Source organism: Priapulus caudatus, unplaced genomic scaffold (assembly GCF_000485595.1).
Source record: "Priapulus caudatus unplaced genomic scaffold, Priapulus_caudatus-5.0.1 Scaffold9, whole genome shotgun sequence".
In the NCBI taxonomy this organism is placed as follows: domain Eukaryota; kingdom Metazoa; phylum Priapulida; class Priapulimorpha; order Priapulimorphida; family Priapulidae; genus Priapulus; species Priapulus caudatus.
Genome location: NW_014577070.1, coordinates 1,132,837 through 1,144,371, shown reverse-complemented (window position 1 = coordinate 1,144,371; position 11,535 = coordinate 1,132,837). Strand labels below are relative to the sequence as shown.

The 11,535-nt window shown below is 38.7% G+C and overlaps 1 long non-coding RNA gene across 1 annotated transcript; it reads right to left on the bottom strand.

Annotated features, from left to right (window-relative positions):
• Positions 1 to 5,305: 5,305 nt before the first annotated feature.
• LOC106806786 lies at positions 5,306 to 6,523 on the bottom strand. The gene is made up of 3 exons (XR_001393585.1): positions 6,372 to 6,523; positions 6,035 to 6,162; positions 5,306 to 5,709 (listed from the first exon to the last, which is right to left on the bottom strand). It is a non-coding gene; the product is annotated as an uncharacterized LOC106806786 (long non-coding RNA).
• Positions 6,524 to 11,535: the final 5,012 nt, after the last annotated feature.

Sequence of the window (11,535 nt, the reverse complement as noted above, 5' to 3'; positions counted from 1 at the left end):
TTCAGCCTTTTTTGTTCGAATTAAATTATATGGCTAATCTTTTAAACACAACGCTCTTACGACATGGTATGTAGACATTTCTCAAAATGGTGAAAGTAACATACATTTTTATTTAAAAAAAATTTCTGGTCGAAACGCTTCGGATACGATATCTTCACTTCCTTATCTTATCATTCTGCGTTCTTAATAATCAGACATTGGTTAATCATATGTATTCCTAAATATACATTAAATATTTTTATGTTTTAATAAACAACATTCATATGACAAAGGACATAGTCTCAGTTCATATTGTCTCATTTCACTTGTTATTTACAGCCACTGGTTCATTTTACGCTACTGGCATTTCACTATTTCAGTACACATGCTCTGAGGACGGAATTATGAGCAACGTGATAATACAAACACTCATTTAATTTACAGTGTGCTAGTTTTCTGCCAGATTTTTGCATCAGAACTAAAAATATATAAATATTATTCTCAAAAATGTAAACACGATCGCTTTATGAGTCGAAAGCGATTTGACGTTTATGAAAATTAAAAGCCAGTGAAAAACACAAATTATTCAAAATTAAGGCAAAAAAATGATCGATTCGCAGTTCGTTAATCATATGCAATATGTTCGCAAAAGCTTAAAATTAATTAGATAAGTTGNGACATACATTTTTATTTAAAAAAAATTCCCGGTTGAAACGCTTCGAATACGATATCTTCACTTCCTTATCTTATCATTCTGCGTTCTTAATAATCAGACATTGGTTAATCATATGTATTCTTAAATATACATTAAATATTTTTATGTTTTAATAAACAACATTCATATGACAAAAGACATAGTCTCAGTTCATATTGTCTCATTTTACTTGTTATTTACAGCCACTGGGTCATTTTACGCTACTGGCATTTCCCTATTTCAGTACGCATGCTCTAATGGACAGAGGACGGAATTATGAGCAACGTGATAATACAAACAGGCTTTTAATTTACAGTGTGCTAGTTTTCTGCCAGATTTTTACACACTCATGTGCCACCAATTGTCACACTGTCACGCAAATTACTAGCACCAGTTGCAGCATTTCTCACTAAAGTTGATGAACACACACCAGGCATGTACAAACAAGAAGAATATGCATGGCTAGATTATATATATATATATATATATATATATATATATATTATTATGTNATATATATATATATATATATATATATTTATGCAGTCCGAAATGCGAGTAGAGATTGTAGAGATCGCTTGAACTGTATACCGTGCAAGCCGCCCATCCAAGGCTTCTACTCAGTGTACGCCATGCATTTTTCCAAAAATTTATTAGCGCTTTGCTAATCAAAAGATGAAATTGATAAGCAACTAGAAGAACTCTTTTAGCAAGTATTGCATCAGAACTTAAAATATATAAATAATATTCTCAAAACTGTAAACACGATCGCTTTAGGAGTCGAAAGCGATTTAACGTTTATGAAAATTAAAAGCCAGTAAAAAACATAATTTATTCAAAATTAAGGCAAAAAAATAATCGATTCGCAGTTCGTTAATCATATGCAGTATGAATGGCAGAAGCTTAAAATTAATTTGATAAGTTCTACTTCCTTACTGCCACCTTTCGAAGATATAGCTCACTCAACTGCAAACATTCGTTATCCAGTGACAATTATTATGAATTTAGTAGAGTATTTTAACCTTGGCCAGATAACAGTTTTTGGCTGCGAGCAGCCCATCTATACTATAGCCCTGAACTTCCATTGGGGCACAGTAAGACACATTTAGCGAGAATAAATTGGTTATGATGTTTGCAGGTTTACACATGGAGGTGGCGGCTGGATAACAACACGAACCTGGTTGAATGGCAGCGGATAAATAATAATTATTTCGAGTCTCCTCGGGAAGTTGTTATTATTCCTTTCTGTAGTTCATACCAGACAGGGGTCGCCAATCCTCTCTGTCCGCCAACAGCGCTATATAGCTATAGTGAAAGGCACTGAATGGCACTGAGGGTGGTCATAGCCAGAGTTTGTTCTTGCGCCCTCAGTAGTTCTTTTATGTCCCCATTGACCTTTCGTATTACCGGAGACGGGACCGCCATTTTACGTGGTCATCTGAGCCACGGGAGATTCACAGTCTCCAATGTTGAAAGCCAGGTTTTTACACCTTGAGAAAATTCACTTCGCCGGCCGCGAATTTGCGATTCCCAAACCGTATAGCTATGGAAGAAAAATTGAGCAACGTGATTGGCTAGAAAATGTTTAGGACACGCCCACTATCGCACGCACACCATCGCGCATTTTGCACAGGGGCTTATTTATTTTATTTCTTATTATTTTTGGCTAATTTTGTTTTATTTTAGAATTAGGGTTAGGGTTAGGGTTAGGGTTAGGGTTAGGATTCGGGTTAGGGTTAGGGTTATGGTTAAGGTTAGGGTTAGGGTTAGGGTTAACTGATTTCTATATCTACGTATTTAGTATCTGTATCAGTTGGTCAACGCTAGACCTTTCGCTTCGTGATCCTAAGGTACCGCGTTCGAACGTCATATGGTGTTTTTATTTTCTTCTGCGTTATGTATTTCTTTGTATTTTATTTGTTTCTGCATTTATTTGTTCTGTAACTTTTGTTTATGTTCTGAATTAAATATATTTCTTTATAATATTAGCTTATAATTTAATATATTAGCTTGTTGACTAATAATGCGTGTCCTAAAATTTTCTAGCCAATCACGTTGCTGAATTTTTCTTCCAAAGCTATACGGTTTGGGAATCGCAAATTCGCGCCCCGGCCGGGGATTGAACTCACAGCCTTCAATGGACAGTATACGTTACCTAGCCACTAGGCCACGAAGGCATCTCAATAAAATCGACGCGGATAAATAGACGCGCTGAATTAAGCCGAAATTGCTATAAAAATCTAAAATCTTACAATCTGGCAAAGCTGAGCCAAATATCTTCACACAGTTGTGTTGGAGAGATTTGTTGTTGTACGAGCGCTCCAGTGAATTGTACAAGGTAATCACAACTTTATTAGACGCGCATAATAACGTTTTCAAAATGTTTTAATAGTTTGTAAAAAAGTTATAATAATTGCATATAATAAGTTATAAACATATAGAAGTACGTTTAAAAGTATGTTCACATACAGTAGATAATTAATGGGTTTTAATAGTTGAGCGTTTATGGATTATGGATCATATAGGATCTATGGAAAATTGAGTTTTTCTTATAATATACATATATTCTTTTTGTAACGTATCGCCTCAATAAAGATCAAAGATTTAGTTAAACGCGTCAATCTTACAAATATACAATACATGCCAACATTTTACACACATAAGTCAAATTTGTTCTCATATCGTTTTAGATGAATGATGCTCGAAAACGTTTTTTCACCTAAAAAGGTCGACCAATAGAAGGAATCCCAGCATCACAGGCGATATTGTGACAGAATCTTAAGTTCGCTTTTCAGTGTTTACCAGATTAGCCACATCTTGCGGCGATGCTAATTTGGGGGCAATGCAATTTATCTATGCCTTGTCTTTCTTAGACTACTTTTCTGCGCCACTGAGACTGGATACTTGAGGGAATGATCTACCGCTAATTTGGACAACATTCATCAAAGCAGCAAAATGCTGCCAGAAACTGGTTCACTGTGGATGTAAAAAAAAAGAGTGCCATAGTAGATGCAACTGTTGAAAGGCAACGCCACAGTGCACTGCTCTTTGTTCGCCTGATGAGTAATGTATGGTGTATATACTAATATAAAGTGATCTACTGAACGTGTAGTACTGTCATTCTGTTACTTGGCGCGGAGATTGATCGCGCGTGATGAAGACATCTGTATTTAGTTCGGCAGATATGGGAAAGAATTGTGCGTTTTGTGGTAAAAGCAAAAAGGCATATATGATGTATATAAGGTATACTAAATGATTTCATATATAGTGGCAAGCTGAATTTCTTCCGTAACGCCCGTAACAATGGAAATTCCAAGATGGCCTAATATAGTAATGGCCTATCTTAATCAAATAATTCTCTGAGAACCCCCCCCCCCCCTTTAGGGAGTTTCCTCAGAATACTGTCCTGACATAATAATAATAATAATAATAATAATAATAATAATAATAATAATATTAATAATAATCAGAAAAATGTAAGAAAAATAATAGTAATGTATAATAAATATGATAATATAATTAAATATCGTATATTTAATAAAATATGATTCAGATAATGCAAAGTAAAGATTGCATGAACAAAACACATAAATACAAGATTGCCTCAATTTTGTGCTACGTTTGGTAATAAAGCATATGAACATTATTAAGGCATCATAATTGCAATCTTTTGACAAAACCTCTTTTCCTGCTAAATAAAGAATAATGACACATCAGTCATTAATTTTAATATACTGGTGGAAGTAAATTAACACGACAACGAACCCACTGGTTCTAAACAACCCACTGGCTCCATCCCGGCTCCATTAACTGTGTGAAAATGTTGTGCGTACGTAAAACACGAGTGTGTTCGCTGCAGACAGCGGTAAAGCAGCGGTAGCAAGTCGATCTTACAATATTTAATTTTTTATTTATTTTTTATTTTGTTGTTGTTGTTGTTGTTGCTTTTCACTTCCATCCTTTAGAAATCTATAAAAACTACAAATATGACTCTCAGAATGATGGTTACAATCGGGTACAAAACACGACACCATTTTCACGCAGTTAATGTTGCCAGAGCATATAATAATGATTGTTTAGAACCAGTGGGTTCGTTGTCATGCCACCGTGACGTCATCACTTCGGATCTCTATATCATAAAATCTTCAGGACCTCATTTAGTACACGCGTGCAATGTTTCAAAATTCTACCCAAAAGCTTCCCCCCTACACTATGTTATTACGTTCTATTGTCTATATTGTCCCTCGTCATGCATTATATTCTCATGTTCCTTGTAATGTCTTATGCTAGCCGCACACTATCTGATTTTGCACTGTGCACAGCACTACGCCCTCATATATGTCATATATGTCTTATGCCCCTTAGTCTCATATCCTATGTTATGTTTTATTGTCTCATAATACCCTTTGTCTTATAGTCTCATATCCTATGTTATGTTTTATTGTATCATAATACCCTTTGTCTTATAGTCTCATATCCTATGTTATGTTTTATTGTCTCATATCGCCTTTTGTCTTACTGTCTCATAGCACTAACTTAATATCTTGCTGTTTGTTGTCACAATCGTCGCGTCCACATTAAATAAATAAATAATTATTTTATTATTCGATAAATAAAGCAAATGCAACCGTGTGTACAATACTTGATTTGTTTATTATTTCCAAAATATATCAATTAGAAAATCAAACGTATAATTTTGGGTGTGTTTTTAACAAGAAAATTAGAAAGAGAACAGGTCTGCGTGTACCGTCAGATTGATACCGGCGTGTTAAATATTTTTCCCAACAATTTAGAAAACCCCATGAATTGCCAGAAGTCTCAGAAAGGATTCCGAAGGATTGCGGCTCTAAATTAGAATTTAGGCCATATGTGTAACAGTCTGTAAAGGAGTTAGGGACTGAAGCCTATAATTCCTTAAGGCGCGTGGATAGGACGTACATAGTCGCGATTGGTAGATGAGTAATGATGTGGAATCGGGCACATCTTACAGCTTGCCTCTGTATGGGAAATCAACGGTCTTGATGTGCTGCACCAACCTGCAACGACAACCAATTGCGAGTTATCAACTCAATTTATTGTAATTATATTTTGTTAATTTTTAATTTTAGTTATTCAATTTAATTAATGTTATTGTCAGTTATCAATTGAAATACGTTCTAAATCAACATTAGCACACGAAACAAAACACAGAGACGTTAAGAATTGCGGTTAGCGGGGGGGGGTTGACTTCTGCGTAGTGGCGAGTATGATTCACAGGACAAGTTACCGAACTAGCTTCTCTTGCGAGCAGTGTTCTGTTTCGTATTATTCCGGGTATAGTAGTAATATAAAGAGAGCGAGAAAATCTCCAATGAAACGCACCAGTCCTTGGCGTAGTCGACGTCGGATGCGTTGACCGGGCATTCCATCTTGGCGAGAGTAGCCAGGTAGCCATCGTGAGCAGCCTTGTGGTGGGGGTACTCTGGGTAGCTAGCCTTCAGCATCATCGACTGCAACACGACAAATCATTAGTTAGCAAATAACGAAATAGCAAACAAACCTGATCTTCATTCATCTGCTTCATCTTGGCATCACAATGGTTGGTCTACGGTCTAACTTCAGCGTCGCGTGCATAGAAAAAACACTCACGAAGAAATGTACGGAATCGTTCCGCGGACGTTGTGAGTTTACACATAACTAATTTCGAAACTCGCCTAACCTGTTCGTAGGCGAAGTGAGCAGCCATCAGCTCCCTGCACTTCCTCAGAGTCTCAACGCTGCCAGGGTACACGCCAACATCGAAAAGACCCTGGAAAAGTCCCTTGTGCTCGTTGTCGATCTGGTCGTACTGAAAACAGAAAAACTCTGACCATTAAGAGGAAGGTTCTTGCTGACAAAAGACAGGAATGCATGAGAAGCTCATTATAAGCAGACACTCTTATCCATGCAATAGTTATGACAATTATAGTTATAGAAATTAGGCAACTATCAAGATTTAAAAAAAAATAAAAAAATAAAATATAATATATATATATCAGGAGTAGATACATAGGGAAGCAGCCGTGGACCATCAATTAAACAAGGGAAATTCGTCATTACTACCTACTATACCTACGATTTTACTACGCGAACGCAACACAACTTGAGCTCCAGATCGTACACGATACATTCGCTCGATAGCCCAGTGTGTCGCCACGTCGTAGAGCGCAATGAATATCTAACTACACTCAATCAGCCTCCCCGTGGCCACTACAATGCCCCCATCCCCCCTGCTTCCACGCTACTGCCTCCCTCTGTCCTCACAGCTACCATCCCCATCAAAGTAAAAAACTCAAAAAACGCTATAGAACACAGTTAAAGAAGAAAGTCTCGATATTTAACGTTTGTGGAAATAAAAGCTGAAAGTTAGAAGATGGTTGGAAAGAAAGACTATATGTTTGACGAAAGGTCAAACCCAGCATTTATCGCTAACGAGGAGTGATTGATACTTCTCACTGAAGCTCTGAGCAGTCCCACACCCCACGAGCATAAATTCCAGGGTGAACTTGACGTTTCCTGGTGCGAGAATAATTAAAAATATATTTTTAATGGTTTTGTAGGGCGAGCAAGTGCTGCTTTCAAATTGCCTTTCTACGCGATTTCTTAAACGGCAATTATGTTCTGGCTTCGGACACAAGGTAGGAACGAGCATAGACCGGAAAGAAATATCATGACAAATTACTTGTTTTTCACGCGAATTGCCTGTCCATGTAGTGTTGTACTAAACCACTACACATTGAAGAATAAGACATATCTTTAGAATCGATATATCATTAATAATAATAATTTTTCAATCGTGTTGAAACACAAGCGAAAACATACTATAAAACAAGAGTGCTATAGTGCGGCTCAGCTTACGTAATAAAGCCCGTCTATTCTTATTGCGGTAATATCCGGGGGTATCTGGGTATCTGCAATTTTCAAATAATTTTTACACTGGCGATTATCATGACACCAGGGGACATCATCCGACAGGAATGTCGGGACAAAAAGTCTGTATATAGTCCAAATGTCACTTTACTCAACACTGCAACAAACAAATGTTCAGACGGAATACTCATACTCGAAAGAATTACTTGAGATTATAGTATACATGTGATACATGATTCACAAATGCGAATGCAACATAAACGCGAAAAGCCAGGTTTTGCGACGCGACTGGCGATAAACGAATTAAACACACTCGCAATTCTGGGGCGAATATATAATCGCGCCACACGGGTAACGTCGAAACGATTGTCTAGAATGTTTTTATAGGCACAACATAATTTGCGAAGAGTGACTAATGCGGCACAACACGCGGGGCTATTGTTACTCACTGGAATACTATTAACGGAATGTCCTAAGGAATTAGCGCCATACTCGACCTGTTTTTTATGATGCCGAATACTAGAGTTTCCAACAGAGTTATAGTGAGGGGATTATAGTCGGGTCTCTCGTCATTCTTTTTCAATGCACCATGACGAGACTTCACGTATACATGGGAGGTTTACAGGATTTGAAGCGATCGCCGAATCTGTTACGTCCAGGCACTGGGCCACCGATACAGTAGTCATACAATTGCTGCCGGGCATAACGATATATGATGCATCCTTCGGTAGTTTCTTGGCATTTAGTACGCCTTTTTAGGGGTTCTGGCGCTTTCGACATTTCTCATTAACTAGACCGAGGAGAAGTTTATCTGTGTGGGAGGCACGGAGGGGTGTTTTGGTGCCGTAGAGCGTCGACAGCACACTTCGTGACGTGATGAATAAGTTTATGAACAGCGTTGACACATTTCCAATGCGACGCAGAATTCATGACGAATGCTATTGCAGCAGATATTCTCATGCGCTTATCGCGTATTCCCCATGTACTGCCGGCGCAGTGTATGTGTGCTGCACTCGACGATTGCCTCTCCCAATCAAGAAATGATTCGGCGTTATTGGCGGTTCGTCCAATGGAGAAGCGGAGGATGCGGAGATAGGACGACCTAGTTTCATTGAAGTCAGCGATCAATCGCGAGAAGGGTCGATCTCCCACCTGCGATTAAATGGATATTTATCCGATTTCTGCACCATAGCTGTCTATGGGAGCCTTCTTTTGACTTCCTGCACCATTCTCTCAACTAGTCCTTGATGGTGCGGTCCAGCTGGAGGTCCAAACTTCCAGCTAACCTCATACTTTTAGTCTTCAGATTTCACTGCGCGCGTGGTGGAGTATGGATCGATTTGTCTGCTTAATTGGGTAGAACTCTTGGATAGTCGTTTTAATCCGCGCCACGGAAGCACGTCGCGTTGTCACTGATGATGATTTGAGCATCGGTCGGAGAGCTCGCTGTGCTGAAATTGGACGGGTTCTCTATAGATCCTATTTTAAGTTAGAACGCGACGATAGAAAGTCTTGTACACAGATTGTCTAAGTGTTACCAGCGGAAAGTAACAGCGCAACTGTTTATGTTGATCGTTACAATCTTTCTTCTAATTATCGTTGACTCCGTGGAATAGCTTATATATTATCTGTTAGAATATAGTATATTATATAAGTATATGTCTGACAATTTATAGCGGGTGAATTGGGCGATAAAACTTGCGGGCAGTACTTTACCGAAAGGTCATGAAGTCCTGTCCACCGCAATACGGCTCAGGTACTGGTGTAAGCAATGGTGACTTGGTTTGTTTCCACTGTGCGACTGAACACCAGATGAATCTTGGACGCAATGCAAGGGTGCCGATTGAAGAGCTCCGGTCGTCTTGTTGAAGGGATGATGGACCCGCAGCACAGAATCGTGCTCACTGGACAGGGCACCGTGTGCCCACGTCCGATAACGAGACTTGCGTTTACGTATTACTGGCGTAGCCTTACGATCGATAAATATCAGTTGTTGCGACTCGCAGATAAAAACACCACGAATGCTACGGCTAGACGTATTACTGCCGATTCCTTTGTGATATGAAATATTACATATGAACCAACGTCCCCCCTTTTCACAAGAATTAGATCAACTTCGTCGATCGCTCGGGAGGTTCGCTGCCTACGTGCATAAAACGCCCACGTACTGGCGCGTATCAATTCTCGCCACAGGAAACCGACAACAAACTAAAAATTTAAAATCTAGGCTGGACTTTTTGAATTTGCATCACGCCACGAGAGCGATACGCTTTTTTTCTACCATATAGTTTCTTTTGCTCACAACGCTAGCTAGTATAACTGCCATCCAGGCATTGCCCGTTATCGAAGCCTCGTATTCGTCAACGTCTCGTTGTGACTCTAAGGAATTTGAACACTATCCTATAAGCCTCGTTCACACGAGACCTCGTATTTATGAAATACGGTATTTGCGAAATACCGAATCTGAGACAAATACGCGGCCGAGCGTTTCACACGCTGATTCGCGGCTTAGAAATAGGTATTTCGTAGCATGCGAGGCTGCTTTAACGAATCAATCGCGAACAAAGTGCGAATAATAAACAATGCAATGCCACACACATGTCCGATAAAATACGTAGACTGGTCCGCGCTCGACAGTTCCACTCGCATTACACTGGAACTGTCGAGCCCTGACCAGTCTATAAAATACACGGCTTCAGAAATACGGTATTTAGCGTTCACACGAGGAAATGCGCGATCCAAGAGATCCGGTATTTCTCAAGCACGGCAAATTATTCGGGGTCTGGAAAGCCGCGTATTTACATGAAATACCGGATCTGTATAGATACCGTATTTCTTGGACCGCGCATTTTGCCTGATGTGAACGCTAAATACCGGATTTCTTGCTACGTGTGAACGCGGCTTATGAAACAAGTCTAGCATAGTATTAATTCCACCTGGTACAGTAACGCCGCTGTTATGTCAGCTAACTTGACACGTGTCATATGAGCAGGAGAGCATAGAATTTTATTACAATAGTGATATTCAAACACTGTGTCTTTGCAGTCAACTTGATGTAATAGATGGAGCTATAGTTGCATTTTTCGTACTTTTGCGTGTTTGTGTTTGTTACATGCTTCCGCTCGTTCTCGGCTACTTACCACTAATATAACCAGAGCATATGTTTGTGAATATAGCTTTTCGGTAACTTGCAAATAGCTGAACTTAACAATATACGATTGTGTACTACTACAGTCTCCTACTTTCCTTCTATACTTTTTCAACATTAGTGTGCATAGATTGCTAACTATAAAACTATAAAATGCGTTGTATAAAATTATCCATATACGCAAAAGTAGGGCGTAGTATGACGTCCTAATGTGAGTATTGTTATCTTTTAAAGATGATAATATTTTCTTTCGGTTTTATGAAAATTAACATTACAGCCATACCCTTTAATTTAATACACCCGAAAGAAATCATTGTGCTAAAGTTTTCATTCTTATGATAGAAGCAAGTTTATTGTCTGTATACTCACTAGAAAAGATTGTCTACTTACTCCAACCGCTTTTATCCCCCCAGTTAGAATAAAGTAAAATCCAAAGGATTGGACACCGATTGACTTAGCTTTACATAGTCTGACAGCCAATATATAGAATACTACGAAATCATCAAGATGATACAGAATTTTATCTCCAAAAATCCACATATAACCCGTTACCGTGTTATTATTGATTCCCATTACCTACTGATCGGTTGTTGACATTATTCGTTGCGTATGTGTGTAAGAGTATGTAAATCATACGCCAAAGGCGATAAAGTAACGTTTTTATTATTTCATTGTCTGCCGAAATTATAATAAATAGATGTAACAGGCGCCTCCACTATTTAATTCACCCATCGTTGCCCTTGTCTGCGTGTGTTCCTGCTTAGCCATTTACGATTTGCGTATGACCAATCTAGTAATTCAGTGACTATCTCCAGACAGGATACGC